Source organism: Lynx canadensis, chromosome B1 (assembly GCF_007474595.2).
Source record: "Lynx canadensis isolate LIC74 chromosome B1, mLynCan4.pri.v2, whole genome shotgun sequence".
Taxonomy (NCBI): domain Eukaryota; kingdom Metazoa; phylum Chordata; class Mammalia; order Carnivora; family Felidae; genus Lynx; species Lynx canadensis.
This window is the reverse complement of record NC_044306.2, coordinates 194,784,798-194,809,386: the sequence shown is the minus strand read 5'-3', so window position 1 is coordinate 194,809,386 and position 24,589 is coordinate 194,784,798. Positions and strand designations below refer to the sequence as shown.

Here is a 24,589-nt window from a genome sequence, read left to right as displayed (position 1 = left end):
AAAATTGGAAAGAAAGCAATTTCTCATCTTCAAAGGAGAGCTATCCATGGGGAAAACAGTCTTCTGAATTATACTTCAGAGAATGATGAGAATTCTGTTGCCCTTATTGAAGTGCTGCAGTTCTAAAGAAATAACTACACTTTGGAGACAAATCCAAATGCTCCCTTATAGCAAGGTTCCACCCACATGTCAAGGTCATTGACTTAGGACTTCCACGAAATGTGGGTTTTTCACATATTAGTACTCACATTATTGTCATAATTTTTGTCATTGCATGGTACCACCTGTGCCATTTATTTACCCAACATCTTGCTGCAAATTTACTTTTTAATTAGATAGACTAAGCCAATGCACCCAATGCAGCCAATGCAGCTTATTAGGGCTCATGAATACCCTTTGTGGGAAGAATAGTATTGTCACTCAGAAGAAAAGCACTGTACTATGGATGCATTGAGTAAAGCCTGGGAGACTCACCACCTGGTTCTCAGCTTGGTTCTACCTTCTGGTAGCCTTGAAATTTGGGATTAATTTCAATTTTCTACTCATACAGTTGTAAGGATTAATTGGTTGTAAAAATTGAGGAACAATGTTAGCACATAACAAATGTTAGCTAAGATTCTTTTCTTAGTCCATTAGTGAAGAGAGAGATTTGCATAGTCCTGTAGTGCAGAAGAGACACTTTTGGGAGGAAATGTGTCATAGCTAGGAAGGGACAAAGGACACATCATCATCTTTGTTTCTAAACTGGTTTCCTCCAGACCAGGTTTTTATCACTTGTGGCTTGAATAATCAAGAAGGGAAAACAAGATTTTGTGAATCTGTCCACACAAGTTGAGCCTATTAAGGGCCCAAGTGAGAAAAAAAGCCCAGAGTTAGGGAGAGGATAGGATACCCTTCCTCTAAAGAAAAACCAACATCATTTTGCTGTTAACAAGGATTTTAGCTGATTTTTTTTTAACATTCTAGCCTCTGATTATTTTTAGTGTTTAGGTTATTTTTCATGTGTTTATTTTTTGTCTGGCAACCATATTGAATGTATATTCTTTCTAATAGGCTTTTAAAATTTGCATGCATTGTTTGGGTATGCAACTGTGGTATCTTTCAATAATGATACATTTGCTTCTTCTAATCCAATTCCTGTACCTCTTATTTTTTGTTTCTTGTCTTATCACATATAAATTATTTTACCACTATTTAGGAATGATTAAACTAGTATTGCATTCTTGGATACACTATGGTAAGGATGATCTTGAGAATGTAGCAACTAAAGCCCAAGAAATAGGTAAAAATATGTTGCAATAATTTGAATGTATTGTGACAATGCCATGGACAAAGACAATGGGTAAAAGAGCATACAGAAAAAAAAATCACTGAGTCATATGTTAATTGAAAAAATGAATGAACATAATGGAATGTAAGAATCAAAGCCTGACTGTAAGGCTTCAAGTGTGTAATGACACCAGAAGATTAGCATTCATATCAGTCAGGAATCAGAAAAATAAAAATCACTCTAGGTAGGGATTGAACATGAGAAATCAAAGCCTTAAACAACCATCAAAAGAACTGTAGAGAATCTACGCATAAAATTAAATTGCACTGAACTTTACAACATACAAATGAACCATGCAAAACTAGTGAAATCTGAATATGTTCTACAATCTACTTAATAGTGTTGTACTGATGCCAACTTCCAGTTTTGATATATTACAGTGATAAAAGATGTCATTATTGAGGGGAGCTAGTTTTTGTTTTATTTGGTTTTTATGCAACTTTTTTTTTGCAACCTCCTAAGAGTATGCCATTATTTCTAAATTAAAAAAAAAAAAAAGGCTGTGGAACCAATATTTGGAGAAGAGACCATGATGTTTTTCTGGAAACTCAGAAGTGCAGAGTTGCTGGAAAACCACACTAGACTATGTGATTCCAGGATCTCACTCAGAAGCTCCTACAAACTTTGCATCATTTGAGTGTCCTCACTCTGACTGCGACTGCCACCAAAGGGTGTCCCCTCATTCATTTCTGCCTTTGACGTCCCTGTGGTGCCCTCATTGGCTGGTTCTAAGCAGGGAAACTGACTGAAAAAGTTTTGAGGAAATTTAGTTTCAGGTGTCGAGTCCCTGAAATATAAGAGAGAGTAGAAAGATCCAGGGATAATGCTGAGTTAAAAACCTGTATCCCAGCTCACTGACGTTTAATAATACTAGAAATTTATAATCTAGTCTTTGAAAAGGGGATTTGAAGAAGGAAATTAGTCAAATTTTTCAGTTTGTGAATGAAGAAAATTCATAAATAATTTCATTTCCCAGCATAGTTTCTCGGTCTCTCTGCCAAGCTATCTTCATCCAAAAGAATTTCTAATAAGCAAATTTTTATAACATTTTTACAGTTTATAAAACAATTTCACATGGACTCTGTCATTGGCCCACCAAACACAGATGAGAAACAGATAATAATGAAAACACTTAATACCTATCTGGAACTTTCACTAATGTTATCACATTTCCTTGCAACACACTGACAAAAGCGTCTTCCTTATAATTCTCTAACATAGCACGTTGTCTTTCCATATCTTTGCACATGTGGCTTCTATTGCTGAGAATGTCTTTCCTGGTACAAATTCTTGCTTGGCAAGTCCTATACCGCCTCATGCCTTGTTGCATCGGGATCTCTCTTTCGTCTCTTTCCTGAAAGAGACCGAGGCTAGAGCAGTATGAATAGGCAGCCCCCACCGTGCAGAGGGCCAGGCTGTGCTGCCCTTACAGGAATCCGAGGGTTGACCAGAAGGCTGGCAGGTGTGACCCAAGGTCCATTCCTCAGCTATTGTTTCTTATTCCAAGAACCTCACTCTTGATGGGCCAAATCTAGTTTCCTTGTGCAAAACAGCAAGGAGAAAAATGAATTTGGTGATAACAGAGGGCTTAACATTAGTGGTCTAATGGTTGGAGATATTTCAGTGAACCAGACATCCCTGCCCACAGTGAAACCTACAAACCAGTGAGGAAGACAAGCATTATGCAATTATCTTAAAAATATACAACTCCTCAACTACTATAGCTATGAAGTAACATTTGTAAAGGAAACAATAATGAAGGGGAAGGATAGGAGAGTATAAGGGAGAGCTAGAGCAGGTACAGGGCAAGTCAAAGAAAGCTTCCCTGAGGTAAGGACACCAGTTGAGTTAAAACTGATGAGGAGGATTTATCAACACAGAGGAGTCTGGGAGGAAAGCAGGAAGAGAAAAAGAACGTTCTGGGCAGACTCCCGACAGCTGTCAGCCTAAATTCAGTGGGGAGTCCCTAAAGAAAACCACAGAGTTCCCCTTCACCCCCTCCCCTTATCACCAGGTAACACCTCCCTGACGTGAGGCAGCTGAGCTCAGTGTTAGCAGGAAAGAAACATAGAGCTTCATGGCTCAGAGCCCAGGAGAAAAGAGGGGATGGAGGCAGATTGTGTCATGAAAAGAACATGGTGCTGGTCATCACAATTTACATGTGGACACTGCCACTTACTAGTGGCATTACTGCCACTTCCAAGTGACCTTGGAAAAGTCACTACCAGCCTCTGAAAATTGTTATGAGTATTCAATGAGAAAAGAAACAAGTGGGTCCTTATACCCAGTGAGTGCTCCGTAATGTTAGCTTAATGTTCTCACTTTCTCCAGGTCTGCTCTGGACTCAACTGCGTCCCTTCAAAGTTCGTAGGTTGAAGCCCTGACATATAGGGTAATGAGACTGTATTTGCAGATAAGTCTTTAGGAGGTAATTAAGGTTAAATAAGCTATAGGTGCAGAGCCCTGCTCCACATGGACCGTGGGCTTATAAGAAGAGGGAGAGAGGAAGAGAGGGAGAGAGGGAGAGATGGAGGGAGGGAGGGAGAGCCCTCCCACTCTCCATCATGTGGGGATACAGTGAGAGGCAGCTGTCCACAAGCCAGGGAAAGGGCTCTCACCAGAACCTGACCATGCTGACACCCCATCTCAGACTTCCAGCCTCCAGAACCATGAGAAAGTTAATTTCTGTTGTTTAAGCTCCCTGTCTATGGCGGTTCGTTATGGCGGCCCAAAAACTGCTCTTAGAGATGATGGAGTGCAAATCTTAACTGCAATGACATTCGAAGAATGAATTTATGAAAGGGCAAAGGAAGGGAATGGGATAACTAAACAGGACTGGGGGTTTGAGCATTTTCATCAGTGAGGCTGGTCTCGATCCATTTGCTGTCTGGCCGTGAATACTTGGATGTACAAGTACATCCTGTGTCCAGGATGCACACAGCCTCACATGTGTCAAAACTCTACAGATGGTTTTCTGTGTGGTTGAGGAAAACATTTTCTCCTTCTTTTCATTCTTACTGTTGCATGAGAGATGGAAGGACACATAAACTCTAAGAAAGAAAGAAGATCAGTAGTGGCCAGACCAGGGATACAAGTGCCAAGAGATGGCATAATAAGGAAAGAAAGGCCAAGTATACTCCTTAAAAGGAGAAGGAAACAAGTCCAAGAACCCAGGATAGAGGACGTGGCATCATCCCATCAACAGAGCTTTCTGTGTGAAATGCTATTCGGGATGCTGGAAAATACTTCCTCACAATTTCAAAGCCTGCAAGTGTTGATAAGCACGACCTCCAGGCAGAATGTATTTGATCTTCCCACCGCAAAATGAGGCAAGCCCGGCAGGACAGGGATTATGTCTCCAGGGAGGAAATTGTGGTTTGTAATGCTTCAATGAAGTTCCCTTGGCTGATGAGTGTTAGAGGCAGTAGCCAAGCCTTGATTTTCTGATTCCAGACCCAGTGTCCTTTCTGTGGCAAATGTCCAAACATGCTCTACCTTTGCATCTGATCTTGACCTGGTTTTCCAAGGTCAAAAGTTTTCTCCTTGTCCTGTCTTCTTCCTTGACCCAAGGAAATCCTCTGCCCCAACAAGTCAGATGGCTTGTTGGATGGCTTCTTCCAGAACAGAAAATAACCCTGAATAGACTATGAGAACAGAAAGGGACAAGAGAAGCATGTAGATTGGGCCCTACTGACAAAATCCCATCGTGGGGTATAATTGGTCTCCGCCTTGATGAAGTTCTCCCTCAGTGATCCCGATGCTGCAAGGCCACACAAACACAACCGTTATTCTGACTCCCACTTTGCAGCCCTGAGAACTGAGATTCATGACACGCCTTCTAAAGATCAGGAGCCAGATGCCAAATCTTTGTCTCGACCTCCCTATAGGGGACGGAGCTCTGGTGTGACAGTCAGGAGGCTCTTGGGGTCCAGTCCTCCCACTCATACCCCGTGCACTCCTGGTCAAGGCTTGTAAACCCTGGGTTTCATTTCCTTCCACTGTGAAGTGAAGGGACCGGAGGGCACGGTCTCTGAGAACGTTCTCTGAAGTGGCTGGTAAGAAAGCAATCACAAATATTGAAACAAAATATGGTCCAGATTCTTCATGCTGGTTCCCAGATATGATTCAGGGAGGGAGCCAACAGATAGAGGAGGCTACTTATTTTTGCTGGTGAGGTCGACAGATACTTCTTTCGAGCTCGATCAAACAGGAGGTCTGTGCAGGCCACAGCGTCATTGCACGTCATGGGGCTTGCGTGCTCCCTCTCTCCCAGCCACTGCTCGAAGCCCGGGAGAACGTTTTTGAAACCAATCAGGAAATTACTTATCAATCTGCAGCCCCGCAGAGCTATCAGGCTCCTCGCTGCCAAAGGGAAGGGGATTTCGAGTTAAAGCTCCACATCTGCGTGCACTAGAATTCAAAGACTCCAGCTGTTGGAAGGTCTTGCGAGCAACGTAAGTAAACAGCCCTCTCTCCCGATCGAAGTGAACTTCTTCAGGCTTTTCTTCTCCCACAGATGAGTCTTTTGGCTCGCGCTGGTGTTGAGCTGTTCTCTCTCTGTCCATCTATGAGGTTTGGGGGTGTTTACTGACTGGGGCTTACTCAATGAACCGTCTCCTCTGGGGGTTGCTTCTGCTGAACAGAGGAGAGAAAGCGAAAGTCGTCAGAATCGGCTTGGCTTGGGAAGGGTTAGTTCTGAAAAGAGCCTTTGACTTGGCAGTTACGCTCCTTAGTGGCTATAGATCCATAGTCAAGAGGAGCAAGAGGCTGACACTTGCGGGAGCCTCATCCGGAAACACGGAATTGTCATCGAGTGCCTACATCTGTCATCCGTGCCTACATAATTCAAATTGAAGGGCTTTCCTTCATTCTGATACACCGCAGGAGTTTGCTCGAGGAAAGGGAAACATACAAGCTAATAGTGTCTGGTGGAGATTTCCCTGTAGTAGTATAAACCTTGTGCTCGATGTCGTTTGGGTTGAGGGTGCTGATTTATTTACTGTTTATTTTATTAAACAAATGTGCTCGACATTTTACATTGCTGTGGGGAGGATAAGGCGTTCATTGCAATACACGAGCGCGAACTGTGTTGGTAAAACTATGGGCTTGTGTTAAGAGTAATTATGAGACGGGATTGCCTAGTGTCGTACATAACACATTGTACTAGAGCATATTTCTTTCAAAGCTTTTTTGAAATGTTTATTTTTGAGAGAGAGAGAGAGCACTGGGGAGGGGCAGAGAGAGAGGAGGACAGAGGATCCAAAGTGGGCTCTGCACCGACAGCAGAAAGCCTGATGCAGGGCTCAAACTCATGAACCGTGAGATCGTGAGATCACTATTAGGAGATCATGACCTGAGCCGAAGTCAGACGCTTAACCGACTGAGCCACCCAGGTGCCCCACTTTTAAAGATTTTTTAAATCAGATTGTGGTTAAGGACTGGGAAGTAATTGCTAGAGGACAGCTCATGTAAAGGAAATAGCTCTGTTTTGATCAACATTCGCTCTCTGACACCCTGCAGCTTCCCCAGGACCTTGTCCTTTTCCAGGGTCTCTCATCAAGAACCCTACGGCTGCAGGGAATTCGCGTCCCAAGGTCTCGGACTCTGTCCCCCCATCAGACTACGCATCTCTCAATATGTCTTGATTCCTACTTTGCATAATAAAGCCTGGCATCCGCATCTTGGTTCTCCTACTCCCTGGAAAGCTCTCCTAAGCACAAGAACAACTGGCCTTAACTCTGTCGTCGATATCTGACTCGCTTTCTTTCCCTTTGAATACCCTTGCTTCACAGTTTGATGTCCTGTGAGGACTAGACCGGCTTGTTCCTCATATGCTAATTAACTCCTCTGTGCCTTGATGGCAGTGCATGCGTAAGGCATGTCAGAGGGCCAGGAGGCTCTGGATGGAAAGGGATGTATAACAGCCTATTTCCTGTGTAGACACCCCCTGGAGCAACTTTTAGTCTGAGGTGATCTCTAACCTTTCACTTTTACTTAGTACATATTACGTGCTTGATGTGCTAAAAGCAATAAAAACAAAAGCTGAGACGATGCTCCCCTTCTAGAACTAATGTGTTTGTAGTCTGTGGAGCCCAAGCCAGCTTTTGTTTTCATGGCAATAATTAAATAAATCTGGGCACTAGCTGTTGGACATGTGGGGTGCAATGGATCATAAAATGGAGGGATACGTGTTTGGAATGTGAAAGGAAATTATCCAAATATTGGGAAACATTTACTGGGCATTCGCCATGCATTTGGCCCTCTGCTCACCGTGTCGCGTGATGTCTTTGGAGCAGGCAACTCGCTGGTTAGGAGTAGTGGCTCTGCAACCACAGCACCCGGGGACACACGTCCCAGAGTGGCCTCTGCGTGGTCACTTCACTCCTCTGTGCCTCAGTTTCCTGAGTATGAAATATGGGTAAAAACCTTGGGGGCTCATGGGAGGGTTGAGAGTTAATGTAAGCAAAGCGTTATTTGGGTTTCTCTGCAGGAGAAACTGAGGCTAAGGCTAGCTAAGTAACTCGCCCATGGCACACAGGTGATGGCCGGCAGGGTTGGGATTTGGAGGTAAATGATCTGGCTGCATCGTAGAGGAGAAAGTCCACGTTTAGAACCAGCATCTGCTTTCCTTGCTTCCCTCGTGCTGTTGGGTTCTTTGGGGTGTCTCCTTGCCAGGCCCTCACAATGCCTCCTGGGGGCATGTGACTGACCACCGCCCGCGAAGATTTCAGACCAGGAAACAAGCTCAAGACGCGAGACAACTCGCCCCTAGGTCACACACTGAGAAATTACCAGAGCTAGGAGCTAAGCATGGTCTTTCAAATCCCCACTCCCACTTTCAAATCCCCTCTCCCACTCTTTTCAGGACCCCACGCTCTTGATGAGGCCAAGTCCATACTGCCCCCTGCAGGGGAGAGTGAGCTAGTGGAAGAAGCCAGTGCTGCATATCAGTGAAGGCCTCGTGGGTAACTGGCCGGCGGGCCTCATTAATTAAGGGCCCCTTGGTCAGTAACTCTCCAGAGGATTTGGATGTGCATCAGAGTCAGACAATCACATTCCTCAGCCTGTTTTGTAATCTGGGAAAGAATGAATATTGCCATATCCACCTGAAGAAGGTGAAAACTTGTGCTAAGTACAAGAGACTGGGCCTTTTCCCCATTCAAATTTTTTGGATTACCCTGTGCTCAGAATCAACCTTATTCCAGAGTTAGTTACTGTTTTGTTTATATCCCGGTGCTTTCTTCAACTTCTGGCATGTGTCACCTGCTTCCAAGCCCTGTGACCACCTGAACTTGTTGTCATCAACACTTTTGGTTGCATCAGCAGAGGGGCAGTTTTCCTTCCTTTGTAGGCCTTTTATTATAAATCAGTACAGCTCCGTGGAATTCATCACCACCTTAGAACAAAGTGAGCTGCTGTCTGTAGAGCATGAGAAATTTGCTCAATAAACTTAACACAGAGAAATCAGCGACTTGGAGCATTTACTGTGCTGAATAAAATACAATGAGATCAATTTCTCTGAAGACTACTTCAGCACAGATAAATGCAAGCCAAACGTGTTCTCAAAACATGTGCTAGGATCTTTAGCTGCCTCAGAAAGAGGTCACAGAGGGCATGGTGGGACAGGAACCACTGATGCTGGGAATAATTTCCGGTGGTGGCAAATGTCAGAATTGGAAGGGCAACGGACGTGGTTTTGAACTCTGGCTTGATCACTTTCTAACTGCAAGACTCCAAGTATGTCACTTACCTCTCAGGTGTATGTAACAGACATAACCAAGCCCGCATGGCACCTAGCATAATAGGTGCCCGACCAACAGGGGTGTTCCTTTTCTCCTTAGCTCTGGTCCATTCAGTCTCCAGATATTTACTGAGCACCTACAATGTGCTATGCACTATTCTAGATATACCTGTGAAGCGAGAGCCAAAGTCTCTAGCTTCATACCTCTAGAGGGGGCAAAAATAGAATCATAAACCAGAATGTAACTTCAGAGACCGGAAAATGCTATGGAGAGAAAATAAAGTATAGTAATGAGATAGTGTGACTAGCAGTAAATCTATGGAGCTTCTTTTAGGCCTGAAAATCTGTTTTGTCATTTCCTTTCCTCATCGTAACATCATATGCCATGAGTAATTGCATGAAAAGAAGGAGAGAAAAATCTCTGAACCAAACGATACTACATTCATTCTTTCATTCCATCTTCTGCACTTTTTTCCAAACTGTTCTTTGTCATCAATGATAAATGAGTAGGTCTTAAGTGAATGAAGATTAATTAATTATTCTTCTTAAAAAGTTCAAATCATCACAATTCCTAGGGATTACATTGTTGGAGAGGAGAAGAACCACCGCATGGCAGATTTTAGGGATGATTTGTGCCGCTTCACAATGACTTCATGTGTGGCTGCGAGTCTGAAATTGTACATATGTTAGTGCAGCCAACATGCAAAGCTGCCAGACGTCGGCCGATCCAACGTTCTATTAGCCAAGAGTCATGTGTATGGCTTTGAAAAACAATCCACGGTCTGAAATGTTTCCTTTCTTAAAATGGTGCAGCAAACCTCACTTGGGTCTGAGACAGCGTCTCTCCGTAGCGAAGGTCACAGTGTAGATAACTTGTACCGGAGGAGTCTTTGTTTTTCAATCAGCCAACTATTTGTGGCCAGAGTATACTTGGCCGTAACAATCTGGATGATTGTCTCATTACTCCATTATGCCTTTATCACCATCGTGTAAACCCCAATTAAGGGTCCACAACTCAGAACGAAAATCTTGTGTTCATGGCAACACAAACCGTGCAGGCCAATGTTTCCGATTTTCAAATATAGCACTGATATTTTTTTTTTTGCTTAATTTATAGAAACGTGATCTCTCCAAATTGCAAACACATTTTTAGAAATTGCTTTGGGAAAACCAGGTCCAAAGTTAAAATCCAAGGACTGAAAACTAAGAGCGAAGAAGAAGGGACTAGGACATTGACAAGTTAATTAACCGGTCATGGAGAGTGTGGTGGGGCAATTCTCTGGTCATGGGGAGTGTTGTGGGGCAATTCTCCAGTCATGGGGAGTGTGGTGGGGATGCTTCTCAGGACTCCAAAGCAATCTCACCCAGAGAATGGTGGTGAGCTGCTGTCCAGAGGCAAGCGTAGGAGAAAGAGGCTACTGTTATACATGCACTTTTATGACAGATACCATTCTCAGCATTTTATGTATATTAGCTCCTCATCAAGACCCTAGTGTGGCTACTATTTGCTTATTCTACAGATGGGGGGCTGAAGCTTGGTGCAGTTAAGTAACAAGAAAGTTCAGCACCAGCTAGGAAATGGCAGGACAACCTTAATCCAGGACTGCCCAGCCGCACACCCCCACTCTACTGCCCTGCTGGAGAGAGATAAAGTGTTCTCCCATCCCACGCGATACACATTCTATGTAAGTAAAGGAAGGACGTGCTGCACGTTTTTAAATGTTGAAATGGCCTTCTGAGGGAAGAGGCTGAGGAATCGTCTCTTCTTTGGAGGTCTATTAAACCCAGATTGCTTATCATACACGTCTGGTATGACTTCAGTGTGGTCCTTTCCCAAGGTGAAAAGAAAGACAAAATGATTTCTCAAGGTCCTTTCTAGTTTTCCTGACCAAAGGCCAACTCTACACCCATGCAAGGCAAAATGGTGGTGACATGTCAAGCCTGGTCACCCCGCTCTCCCTGCCCGACTCCATGCCGAGTGCTTTGGCTGAAGTGATGTCCAGGCTTCCTGGAAAAACCACAGTCAGTCAGATCACAGGCTCTGCTGGCCATTTTCCCACAACCAGGGAGGAGACCCAACTCTGTTCCAGTTCGTGCCCAACCAAAGGAACACCATTTCCAGGGAATCTATTATCTAATTTGGTGGTATACTTCCAGTGTTTCGGAAATGCAAATTGGGACCAAACTGGCATAAAAATGGAACACAGTTAGAAAATAGGAATGTCTTCTAAAATTCTGGTTACCAAGTGCATCAGTTTGGATTGCATTTATCTGTGAGCATCAGAAAATCTGGGTCCTTTCACATGTAAGGGGTTTATTTTTCTCACATAACAAGAAGCCGAAAAGTAGATGATCCAAGGACGATGTGGCTATTTAAAGGTGCCATCAGGAAGCCATATTCCTTCTGTCTCCCTGCTTCACTAGTGTTGGTTAGCACATGGTTTTCATCCTCATGGTAGCAAGACAGCTGCTGTACCGCTAGGTATTGAGTTCATATTCTGGGCAGGAAGGGAAAAACCTTCTTGTCAAACTTTGCCCCTTTAATTGGAAAAGGAAACCCTCTTCCAGAACTTCCCATGTACTTGTGCACCCCTCACAGCAAGACGATCTGGAAATTTGTGTATTGTTTGTGTATTCTGTCTTTCATGTAGAAAAAGTCGGGAGGACACGGATTGGGGTGGGTTTTGCGAGAGTCAAACCTATAGTATTTGTCAAAATATTCCACAAATTCCTGTTTATGAAAGCAATGAATTTGGAATTTGATACATAAATAAGAACTATATTACATAAACATTTGCTAGTTGCACCTATTTTGATACTTAATTGTGAACATAAAAGTATTTTTAAAACAAGTGATAAGGGGCAGGTAGGGACAGGATTCTATCGAAAGTACCACAGAGGAGGAGGAAGAAATGGGTTTGGGTGTCAGATCAAGGTCTGCATTCTGCCTCATACCTAACTAGGTGTGGGATATCTGCAGGCCGTCATTTATTTGTATTTAAACTAGGGGTAATAGTAACTACCCACAGAATTACTTTAGAATTTAATAAGATATATAAGTTTATAAAGAATATACCTTATAAAGAGCCTGGCACATAATAAGCATTCAAGAAATGATAGTTCTAAGGGTGCCCGGGTGGCTCAGTTGGTTAAGCGTCCGACTTTGACTCAGGTCATGATCTCACGGTTCCTGAGTTCGAGTCCCACGTCGGGCTCTGTGCTGACAGCTCAGAGCCTGGAGCCTACTTCAGGTTCTATGTCTCCCTCTCTCTCTGCCCCTCCCCCGCTGATGTTCTGTCTCTCTCTGTCTCTCTCTCTCTCTCTCTCTCTCTTTGTCTCTCAAAAATTAAAAAAAAAAGATAAAACGTCAAGAAATGATAGTTTTCTCTTGCTTTGCACCTTTTATTCAGCAAGTGCGTAAACCTTCATGAGCTGACAGTTGAAAAATCAACTCTTTGATTGCAAGAAATGAGGACAAATCCACCGAATGGTGTGTAGCCTTGTTCTATCCGGACACGCCAAGATTCTTTCATTTTGGGTTTCATCACATTATCTTAGCAAACCAGACAAAAATGTCCAAGTGATTGTGTTTTCTAAACTGCATCATACACTTCAAAGTGCCATCTGCTTGTAACTTGTTACAAAACAGAGTCAACAGAGCCATTTGTTGACATCTGAAAAAGTGACCAGTGTTTGTTATCAAGGGACATCATTCCTAGAATTTGTGCAATTTGTTCTGTGGTGTTGGGATGTGAAGGAAAGCCTGCACAGAAACTCTCAGCTGTTTCAATACATTTTCCTCATTTTAATCCACGGACCCAGGTCTTAAATCGTGTTGCTTTCCATTTTAATTATCTCTCCATGTTACTCCAAACTTTGCAGTCAAAGGTGGAGATTTAAGGCTTATCACCTCACAGTCGTCATTGCAAAATTAAAAAGAGGAAATGAAACAAACCAAAAAATGTCCACAGCTTTGCCAAGTCTAAATCTATCCATCAGCCAAAATCTCATTTCTGCACTACGATCAGGTTAAAAAAAAAAAAAATGATAGAAAGCAATTCAAAGTCATTGGCTCCTGTTCACACATGAGCAGACCATTTAAAGTGACCTTTAGCAAGCCATTTATTGTCTCTGTCCCTACCCAGAAAAGTTAATGAACATACCCGTCCCTCCCATCCCGCTCGTTTGATATGAAGACCACTGAGCTAATGCATTAGCAGTGGCATTCAAAATAAAATGATGCACTCAAGCCCGTTTTGGTGTTTTCTGTCCCTTGCAGCACCGTTTGTAGCACACTGTCGTGCAAGAATTGCATGACCTTCTCGGGCTCTCCTCTAATTTCTCACCATATTTTTGCAGCCACGCTTTCTTAACAAAAGGCCACTGTTCCTCTGTCATTCTCTCTTCCGTACCTAAGTCTGAATTTAGCCAGTTCAACCACCTTTTTCCTGACCCGAATGAAGCCAAATTCATTTCATGCTCCTTGAATGTATACTTATTTATTGGACCGAAAGTGATCCAAACAGGCAAAAATCCCTGCCCTCCTTGAGATTGCATTTCCATCCTCTGGCCTCACCAGCCTAGATATACTGATAAGGACACCTCAGAGTCAACCATCCAATGTCATGCTCTCTCCTCTCACTGAGATCCTTCCCCAAGTTGTTTCTACGCTGTGCTCACATGTGCTGATGAATTTCTGTGCAGCAGTCACCATAAATCATGGTCCAAATCACAGTCTTCTATGCAAATCACAGTCTTTAATGGGGTCCATCTTGAGAATGGCAACATTCAAATGATAGATGCAATCTCTTGTTTTCCCAAAGTTGATGATCCTCATGCAACCAGAGTGTTGCTAAGTTCTGGGCAGAGATGGAGAGAAAGCCTCTTTCCCATAGTGAGTCACCTGGCTCCAAAATAGTTTTGCTTGTACCCAAAGACTCAAATTTTTACTGGAAACGTCTTCCTGAAAAGTTTCCCTGGAAACATTTCTTTCAACATCTGACATTAACAACTCTCTCCATAAAGCCTTAAAACTAGTCACTGGGCAGGGAAGAGAAACAATTTATACTCTCTACTGTCTGTATCTATCCCCCACCATTCAGGTACACGTGCATACACATCCCCACACCTCTCACCTTTAATGGCCAATATCTAACTTCTAGTTGGCCTTAGGTAGAATACTTTAAAAACCAATGAAATCTAGGCAGTCTAACTAAACAGTTGCCCCTTCAAATGAGTATAGTTTGGAAATAGTTATTCCCAACTGCTATGAAGCACAGAATGGCCAGGCACGCCTGAATGCCTTCAGATAGTGGCTTGTGAAGCACCCTCGGAAAAAGCTGATTTGCTTTCTTCACTCTTTATTGGTCCTGTAAGTTGCCTTTAACCTACCAGATCTACTTGCCTTGGAAGAACAGAGAAGTAGAGTGGTTAGGAATAGTTAGAGCTAAGTTCAAATTATTTCAGGGTGAGAAAGACGAACGTTTGTACAGACTGAGAGCAGTCGGCCAGTGGTGAAGTCGAAGATACCGGAAAATGACAGAAGGTTACTGAGCCAGGTAATCTAGGAGAGACAAGAGGTAGGTTGAAACAGTCCCCAGGGGGAGGGCTTGGTTTTGAATAAGCATGGGTCCTGCCTCACACCAGTGTCCATTAAGACCGGCGGGAAGCTGGGTGGCTCAGTCAGGTAAGCGTCCGACTTCAGCCCAAGCCATGATCTCGCGGTTTGTGAGTTCGAGCCCCACGTTGGGCTCTGTGCTGACAGCTCAGAGGCTGGAGCCTGCTTCAGATTCTGTGTCTCCCTCTTTCTCTGCCCCTCCCCCACTTGCACTCTGTCTCTCTCTCTCTCTCTCTCTCACAAATAAATACACATAAAGAAAAAAAAAAAAAAAAGACCAGCGGGAAGCAAATGAGAATGGATGGGAATGTGGATAAATTAGGTATGGTAGAAACATTGAGAGGATCCAGATCACGCTCTCTGTTTTTCGCTAGGATGTTGGAAATAAGATCATTGCTTAAGATAAAGACAGCAAACGGATTAAATGTGTACTGCAAGTACCCAGCCCAGTTCTTGTCATAGGGAAGCACTAGAAACAAATTATATTTACTTCTTTCCCCCTTGACAGATTGAAATCTATAGCAAATGTTTATCTCCAAAAGACATCATATAAAAATAGCCACCATGACACCAGTCATATATTTTGCATTTTAACTGAAACACATGAGCCTTCCTGAAACTTTTATTTTAAACTCTGAACTATAATGACCTCTCTAAACTCATCTCAGCTTTGAAAATAACTTGGCTCAAGTGCAGACTGTCAGAGAAGGCCTCTGACCACACATATTCTCTTTCTGTGACCCATGAGCCTGGAGAATGTTCTGGAAGCTTGCCAGCAAAGAGGTGTGTGGAGGAAGAAAGCTGAACTCTTGGAGCTTTTGATTCCAGGGCTGTAAAAATGGTTCCAGACATGACAAATGAGAGGGAGATAATCTAAAACATGGACCATTTTCATGTTTGCCCTTTGAAGATTTTAATAAGCATCAGCTTTCTTGGGGCAAATCGGGTTCTCAGCTTCCAAATGTTTCAGATTTAGACTGTCTTCCTTTGATTTCTTGAAATCCTAAGGGTCAGTTTGGGGAGGTTTCATGCTCAGACTCGAGGGCAGCTGGCAGACAGACACTCAGGTAGTGGCCTCTCAGAGGAGAAGATGTTCTTCTTCCCCTCGATACCACCCTCGCCGGCAACGGGGTGGGGAGGAGCATGGATGTGGATGGACCAGGTCCAGATTTAGCCAGGTTTCAAGGTTCCCAAGGGAAGAACTCTCTTATGAGAACAAGGGCTAGGAGTTTGAGATTTCTAGAACACTGGTTTTCTCAATCTCTCTCTCTCTCTCTCTCTCCTCTCTTGTAAGTAAGTACTGGTCTCTTTGGCTTGTCCATTAAGAATCCTTGTTACCTACAAGACTGGTAGAGTCATAGGGAGCCAGGATTAAGTATACACAGAGTGTCTGGAACTATTCTAGACACTCAGGGCAGGGCTGCGATCAAAACAAATGAACTCTCTCCTCTAGGTCTTACAGGCCACTTGAGGAGTATACAGGCAAAGACAACAAAAGATGTGAAAACAATGAAGAGAGAAGTGGGTAAGAGAGAGATGTGTTGCTTTAGAAAGGTGGGTCAGGGGCGCCTGGGTGGCGTAGTCGGTTGAGCGTCCGACTTCAGCCAGGTCACGGTCTCGCGGTCTGTGAGTTCGAGCCCCGCGTCAGGCTCTGGGCTGATGGCTCGGAGCCTGGAGCCTGTTTCTGATTCTGTGTCTCCCTCTCTCTCTGCCCCTCCCCCGTTCATGCTCTGTCTCTCTCTGTCCCAAAAATAAATAAAAAAAAAAAAAAAAAAAAAAAAAAAAAAAAAAAAGGTGGGTCAGGCAATAGCCAAAGTAGGGAAAGAGCCCAAATGTCCATCGACAGATGAATGGATAAAAAAGATGTGGTGTGTGTGTGTGTGTGTGTGTGTGTATGTAATGGAATATTACTCAGTGATCAAGAATGAAATCTTGCCATTTGCAATAATGTGCATGGAAGTAGAATGTACCATGCTAAGCGAAATTAGTCAGAGAAAGACAAATATCATACGACTTCACTCATGTAGAATTTAAGATACAAAACAGATGAATATAAGGGAAGGGAAGCAAAAAAAAATGGAGGGGGGGACATAAGAGACTCTTAAATATAGAGACAAACTGAGGGTTGCTGGAGGCATTGTAGGTAGGAGGATGTGCTAAATGGGAGAGGTTCATTAAGGAAGACACTTGTTGGGATGAACACTGGGGGTTAGGTGTCAGGGACGAATCACTGGAATCTACTCCTGAAATCATTATTGCACTATATGCTAATGGCTTGGATGTAAATTAAAAATAAATAATAAATAAATAAATAAAATGAACCTGCAGAAAGAAAGAAAGAAAGAAAGAAAGAAAGAAAGAAAGAAAGATGGGTCGGGAAAGGCTGGGGCCACAGAAAGCCAACATTTGAGCAGAGACTGGAAGGTAGCAGAATGAGTCACTCCAGCATCTGGGTGAAGATCGTTGTGGGCTGAGGAGTAACAAGTTGGAGGGAAGGTATGATTGATGGTGCTTGGCTCCTTCCAGACATAGGAGGATGCCAGGTAGCTGGAATGAAGTGCATGAGGAGGGATGTGAGGTCAGAAGGGAATGAGGATCGAGCCCATCTAAGACCTCGCAAGGGCCTTGAGATTTACCTCCAGGGATGCAGGAAGCTATGGCAGGGCTTTGAGCACGAGAGTGACTGACAGGCTCTGATTTAAGTTCTAAGACCAATCTAAGGCTGCTGCTTGGAAAATGGACCGTTGGGTAGATTGTAGCATCCCTGCTCCAGCTCTCAGCAGCCTCGCCAGGCTTATTGTCATTTCAACAATAGCAGGCTCACTTGATAAAGAATTCACAGACCAAAACAAAACGGACGTGCGTGAAAAGTCTGACAACGGTCCACCTCACAGCTTCTATTTTACGTTGCCTTGTTCTGTTTGAGGGTAGACCAACCCCATCAAAGCACGGTAAAACAATGCAATTAATTTGATTAAGGACATTTCTATTTGTGACATTTTACTTTACCATCCAGAAAGCTCAAATGCCAGACTGCTTTGTTCAAAACTAGACCCAAAAGCCAAATAAAAACTGTCTGTTGCCTTTGTTTTCCCTGGACCTGTCTTCCCTGGCAATCAGAGTGATATCTCCCAGAACGCAAGAAGGATGTTTGCATCCCAGCCCCGCTCACCAGGGTCCTGGGATCCTACTTGAGCACGTGTGACCAAAGCTCTAGCTGTAACCAGATGTTCCTTTGATGGGCCTTATCTCTTGTGCACAGGACTTTTTAGGGGGCTGGGAGTGGGGGACCGGGCTGATACAGAAACTAGCTAATTGAAGACTTAGATATAAGGAGACATGGATCCCAATCAAATACTGTTTATCATCATCCGTGGCCTTTATTTCATTGTCTCATCAATAAATTCATGTCCCTAATATGCAGCAGCTGCTGTTCCAGATGCTCAGGGCTCAGCGACAAAAGGACAAACAAGAATACCTGCCTTCGTGGAGCTTACATTTCATGGGGGAAGATAGATGATACCGAAATAAATCAAAAGCATAGTATGTTCTAGAATAATACATGCAATGGGCTTTAAAAAGAACACACAAAGAAGAGGGTATGGAATGGCTGGATTTGTAGTTTTGAGAAGAGTGGTCGGAGAGGCCTCAGTGGGAAAATGAAATGTGAGTATAGCCCTGAAGTGGTGATACAGCAAGATGATGACAGGTACAGATACAGATTCAGATACAGATACAGATACAGATACAGGTGTAGTTATAGGTATAAATAGATGCAGGTGTAGGTGTAGATATACATACATGTGTACATACACACATACACAAACACATGTAGATGTACATTACCTACACATATACAGACACCTAGGTGTTGAGGATATAGAAACAGGTATAGATATGGACAAACCTCTAAAGGAAAGTTTTCTGGGTGGGAAGAACAGTGCGTGCAAATATTTTACCTTGCGTTGTTCTGTCTGGGGGCAGACTCACCCCGTCAATGCACAGTGGCAGGAATATGTTGAGGAGCAGCTCAGGAACAGTGTGGCTGGAGCAAAGGAGAGAAAGGTAGACTATAAGGTCACACGGTGGGGAGGGGCAGGCCATCAAAGGCTTGTGACTTATTCTAAGCCTTTACTTTTTAGTCTGACTAAGAAGGAAAGCCATGAGAGGGGTTGCACGGGAGTGCTCTGCCTGTTGAGCGCCTTCTCCAAGGGCGGGAGCAAAAGACCAGGTGGAAATGGTTGCAATGACTCAGGCAGGAGATAATGGTGAAAAAGGGACAAGAGTGACAGCAGTGGAGACGGTGAGGAAGGGTGAGATGCTTGAGACAGCGCTCAAGGAGAAGCACAATGAGTTGTCTCTAATGTCGGATTCATGGAAAAGAGGAGCATCAAGGGGAATCCAAGGTATTTGGTCCGAGTATCAAAAGAAAGAAAAAAATTGTTACTGATTGGAGCTCGAGGCTGGCGATATTGGGTTCATGTTTCCCTGAGACACCCATGTGTAGATGTCTAGTCGGTGAGTCTGGAGTTCAGGAGGAAGGTCTAAGCTGCAAGTAGATGTTTCAAGCCATGTGATTGGAGGGGATAACTAAGGGGAAGAGGATCAGTACAGATAAAGAAGGGATCTGAGGATTGAGCCTGGGCTTCCAACATTTACAGATTAGGAAGAGGATAGGAATCCAGGAAAGGAGGCAGTGAAAAGGAAAAGGAATAAGAGGAGAACCAAGAGAGAGTGGTTTCTTGTGGACACGCGAAGGGAAGAAGTAGGAGTGATAGTTCAGGTACTGAGAGGACTAGGAAGTGACCGCTGCGGTAGACTCGTGGGAGTGGTTGATGGCTTTGAACAGGTTGCTTGCACTGGAGCAGTGGGAAGGAAGATGCAAGCTGGGTGGGGCAGGTCTGAGAGACAGTGTTGGGGGCTGGGGATGAAACTCCAGGGAGGGAGTAGAGAGACTTCATTCAAGGACTTTGCTATAAAAGGGAGCAGCAAGGTGCATAGGGGCACTTGTACCCCAATGTTTATAGCAGCACTCTCAACAATAGCCAAATTATGGAAAGAGCCTAAATGTCCATCAACTGATGAATGGATACAGAAACTGTGGTTTATATACACAATGGAATACTACGCGGCAATGAGAAAGAATGAAATGTGGCCTTTTGTAGCAACGTGGATGGAACTGGAGAGTGTTATGCTAAGTGAAACAAGTCATACAGAGAAAGACAGATACCATATGTTTTCACTCTTATGTGGATCCTGAGAAACTTAACAGAAGTCCATGGGGGAGCGGAAGAAAAAAAAAAAAAAGAGGTTAGAGAGGGAGAGAGCCAAAGCATAAGAGACTCTTAAAAACTGAGAACAAGCTGAGGGTCGATGGGGGGTGGGAGGGAGGGGAGGGTGGGTGAGGGGTATTGAGGAGGGCACCTTTTGGGATGAGCACTGGGTGTTGCATGGAAACCAATGTGACAATAAATTTCATATTAAAAAATAAATAAATAAATAAATAAATAAATAAATAAATAAAAGGGAGCAGCGAAATGAGGCACTGTCTTGAGAGAGAAGCCTTTGGAAAAGGTAACATATTAGTGCTGTATAATAGTATACGTAGCAATACAGATCAGTACCCAAACATAATTTACTTTATATGCATTGTTTCTATACATTATTTCATTACTATATATGTATATGCAGCTACATATATAACTTCCACATTTACATATATAATATGTATATACGTAATCTCTAGATATACATTATTACACAACTAGAGAGAGAGTGAGTGAGTGATAGATAGAAGGGAAGAAATGACCTTCAGAGTGTGCAGGACACAGAAGAGACTTGCTGGGGTGATGTCATTGAGAAGACAAGAAGGGGAAGGGAGAGTGGATGAGATCCAGGGCACAGGAGGTAGGTTGACCTGGGATAGAGGCACAAACAACAATAAGAAAGTGGCAGAGCATACCCGCTTGATACAATACAAAAGGGGGTATCAGTGTGGTGGTGGGAACTTCTAGGTCTTCTCCTCTATTTTCTGAATAAAATGGGAAATAAGGTCGTTCATTGAGGATAACCACAGAGGAAGAGGTGTCAAAGATTTAAAAAGAGAAGACAGGTATGCAATAGTTATAAAGGAGAGTGGGATGGTTAATCAAATGAGAAAATTGAGTATCACTGATGGGCAGCATTAATCAAGGACGCTTCTGAGGTGAGCAATCACATTTGGAGACGCAGGGCAGTCAGCCTGGTGGTGCGTTTTTCTCTAGTGCTTCTAGCCAAAGTGGTGGTTTAGCTAAATAAGGTTCAATAAAGCAAAAGAGAGGCCAAGGAGTCAAAAGTTTATTGCTGAGGGTAATTGTCATAGAATCTAAACAGGGTAAGGAAGGAGGTGAGGACTTGGATAGGGTAAAGAATAAAAATGGTAGCATCCAAGTAAAATTAAGCAGTGGTTGAATTTGGGATACTGACTGGAGTCCCAGAAAAGAAGCGTCAGTAGGACAATGGGAAGCATGAAGCTTGGTTTATGAAGATCCCGCAGTTATAGGTAGTTACAAGCTCTCCGTACCAGCATGTGAGTAAGAGGCTGAGATTGGGTGGGAGACGAGACCACTAGAAGGAAAGAAGTCAAGGAACTGTGAGCCAGAGTATGTGACAGGTTTTCTAAGGAAACACTGAAATCACCTAGAATCAGGACAATAGTGTTGAAGAGAGTGACGGACAGAGGCCAGGAGCTGAGACCTCCAAGATATGATGGCAGTGAAGTGAATTAGGAGATGATGTCAACCCGGAAGACCGGTGAACGTCATGGACTGATGACGTGAGACTCAACCCTGGAGGGATAGAAGGATGCAGGGAGATGAACCATCTAGAAATGGCAAGGAGGAACAGGTAGGTCCTATGCACATCAAGATCCAGCAGAATGACAACCGAGGGGTAAAGAACAGCCACTGCCTGAGTGTGCTACAGGGACAGAGATGTCTCTCAGGGGACAGCCAAGCTGCAGTCAGAACAAGAAGATGCGATAACATTCAGAAAGGAGGGTGAGGATACAGAGCACTTCACTGATGAGCAACCTTGCGTTCTGAGAGGCACCAGGGAAGGAAGGGGTGGGAGATGGGTCAGGAAGGGGTATATGGTGATGAGAACCCACAAGATGAGTGATGTCCTGGGGGTCCAGAAGGACATGAACTGGGATAAAGGGGGTGATAAGTCTCCCCTGTGTCTCAAGGTAGAGAGTGGTGATCGGTCTGTAAGTGGCAGGGAGGACCAAGGTGGGGTCTACAGGAACCATGACAGGTTTATGAAGCTTTGAAGATGGGAGAGTGAGGAGCCTTGTCTGAAGCATCCAGAAAGCTCTGGGGTGTTTTCCTTGCTCCCCGTAGAGATTTTCATGAACTCTCTTGTGGAGCCTGGGTGCATTGTTAATCCCGGATTCTAAAAAGTGAGAAGGTGGGAGGCCAGAAATGAGGTTGAGGTGGTCAGCGGGGACAGGTTATGGAGCACTGTGCACCATTTTAAAGACTTGGGCCTTTATCCAGCAGACCAGGGTTCTTAATCTTTGTGATGTGAAAGGAGCTCCTTGGAACTCTAAAGACTGTGGTCTTACCTCCACTCCTACATAGCCCTGCACACCCACTCTTGCCTACCATTTCAGGGAGTTAAAGATTTGCCACTTGTGTATGTCAGTGTTCAACCAGAGAACCAGAACCAGGAGGAGATAATATATAAAAATCGATGTATGGGAAGCAACTGGATTATGCAATTGTGAAGATTATCTGGAGAGTCTGAAATCTGTAGGGGAGACCTCTAGTTAGGACACAATAGGACTTTTAGGCACGAGCAGATGCTGTAGTGTGTAGGTAGAATGCCTTCTTTATCAGGGAAGCCTCAAAGACCTTTTAATTAACTAAAGCATGCCCACCAGATTACTTAGAAAAATCTCCTTTACTTAAAGTCAACTGGTAATGGATTTTAATCACCTCTACAAGATACTTTCACACCAAAACCCAGATGAATGTTTAATGAAGAACTGGGGACTCAAGCCTAGCCAAGTTGATGCATGGAACTGACCATGACTTTAGTGTATTCCCTAAAATCTACAGATCCGTGGCTGGGGGCTCCTTTTGTGAGCAATCAGGAATCTGTGAAGCAAGAGGAGGAAGGTGGTCCACCTTGCAGTTCAGAAAGATCAGATCTCTGTGCTTAAGTGGTAAAAATTCTTAGTAAAGAATTTGAGTAAACAGTACTAAAAATAAAATATGACTTTCTCCAGTGCAAATCCATGTGAACTACAGTTGGTCTCAGTGGGAAATCAAGCAAGTTGGAAACAACCCCAAAGAAAAGTTATTTCAAATTTCCCTGGATATCTCAAGAAAGGGAGTAAATGAGTCCAGTATGCAAGGATTTTTAAGTAACCGTTCAGAATTCTTAATAACTACCCCATCCTCCACTGAATTTGTGCTTAATGAATCAATAAATATTTATGGGAACCTAATCAGTGCCCAGCATTCCAATGAAAAAGGAAAAAAATAATTAGCCACAGTCCCCCTTTCCCCCTGCCAAGAAGCGGTCTGCTTGGGGTGGGCGGGGGGGGGGGGGTCTGTCAGTTAATACCCTTTCAACTGAAACTGACAGAACGCCCAATTCAAGACACCTCGAAGCAAGAAATAGGGAGGGGATTTCTTAATGCATAAAACTAAAATCTGGAGTAGATTTTCTGGCTTCAGGTTCTGTTAGATCCAGTTACTCTAAGGAGATGCCCTGAACTCTGTCTGCCCACATCTCTTGGTTCTGCTTTTCCCCAAGTTGACTTCACGGTTGATCAAGTCTCTCCTTGCCATGGTAGATGGGGTCACCAACAGCTACAGGCCTCTATCCTTGTAGCTCAGCAATCCCAGCAGAACAGTCCCAACATTGAATGGATGGATGAATGGTTGTGACCAGACTAACATCACACCCTGGAGAGGCTGGAGCATTGGGTAGGAAGACCTCATGTGAGCCACAAGTTCTGAGGTGAGGAGTGGAAAAAAAAAAAAAAAAAAAAGTCCTCAGAGGAAAATCAAGAGTCTATTCCAGAAGATGTAACAGATGTTAGATAAACAACCAAGTCAAGGGCCTCTACAGGAACATCATCACAACTCAAGATCCAGAAACCAGTGCAAGTCAGAACAGAGCTAAGAATTCCGACGGGCTCGCTGTCCTAACCACGAGGCTGTTTCCTTATCTCTAAAAGGCAGCTAATAACAATGCACGTACTATGCGAGACAAATACAAGCGTTATTAAAAGCCAAATGAGATATGTGCAAATACACCTCATAAATAATAAACATCATATATTTAAAAAGACATGATGAGAGCTTGACTGCTGAGGTGAGGCTTGGTTTGTGCTGAAAAGGGGAAGCAGGAAAAAAGAGAACAAGCAGAGAGAAGTACCACTCTTGGGGCAAAGTTACTCACAGGTAAAGAGATTTGTTCTGTTTTGCTTACGTATAGTTAGTCGACGTAGTTAACGTAGTCTTAGTTTGTATTCAGAAGTCCCATCTGTGAGAATGATGTAAAATAATAGTAGTGAGAGATACGGACTCGTTCCTTACTGGCTGTGTGACTTTGGAAAAGTTTTTTAACCTCTCACTGTTTCCTCATTTGTAAAATGGCATAATAGCAGTACCCACCTCCTAGGATAATTGTGAGGATTACGGGTGTTAATATTGGTAAAGTGTTGGGTGTAGACTAAGTGTTCTACAAATATTAACTCTTGTTACTGGTCCTCAGAACCACCTGGATTGCTAGGGTATTCGTATCCCCGTTTTTCTAAGTTAAAAAACTGATGCATAAGGGGCGCCTGGGTGGCTCAGTCAGTTGAGTGACCGACTTCGGCTCAGGTCATGATCTCACAGTTTACGAG

At 43.6% G+C, this 24,589-nt stretch overlaps 1 protein-coding gene across 1 annotated transcript in view; it reads left to right on the top strand.

Moving 5' to 3' along the window:
- Positions 1-5,623: 5,623 nt before the first annotated feature.
- The window catches only part of C1QTNF7 (C1q and TNF related 7), a 75,718-nt gene continuing 56,752 nt past the window's right edge, over positions 5,624-24,589 (top strand). Inside the window, exon 1 of the mRNA XM_030314179.1 lies at positions 5,624-5,784. The gene's annotated coding sequence lies outside the window, so the exon portion shown is untranslated. The remainder of the gene's footprint in view (positions 5,785-24,589) is intronic.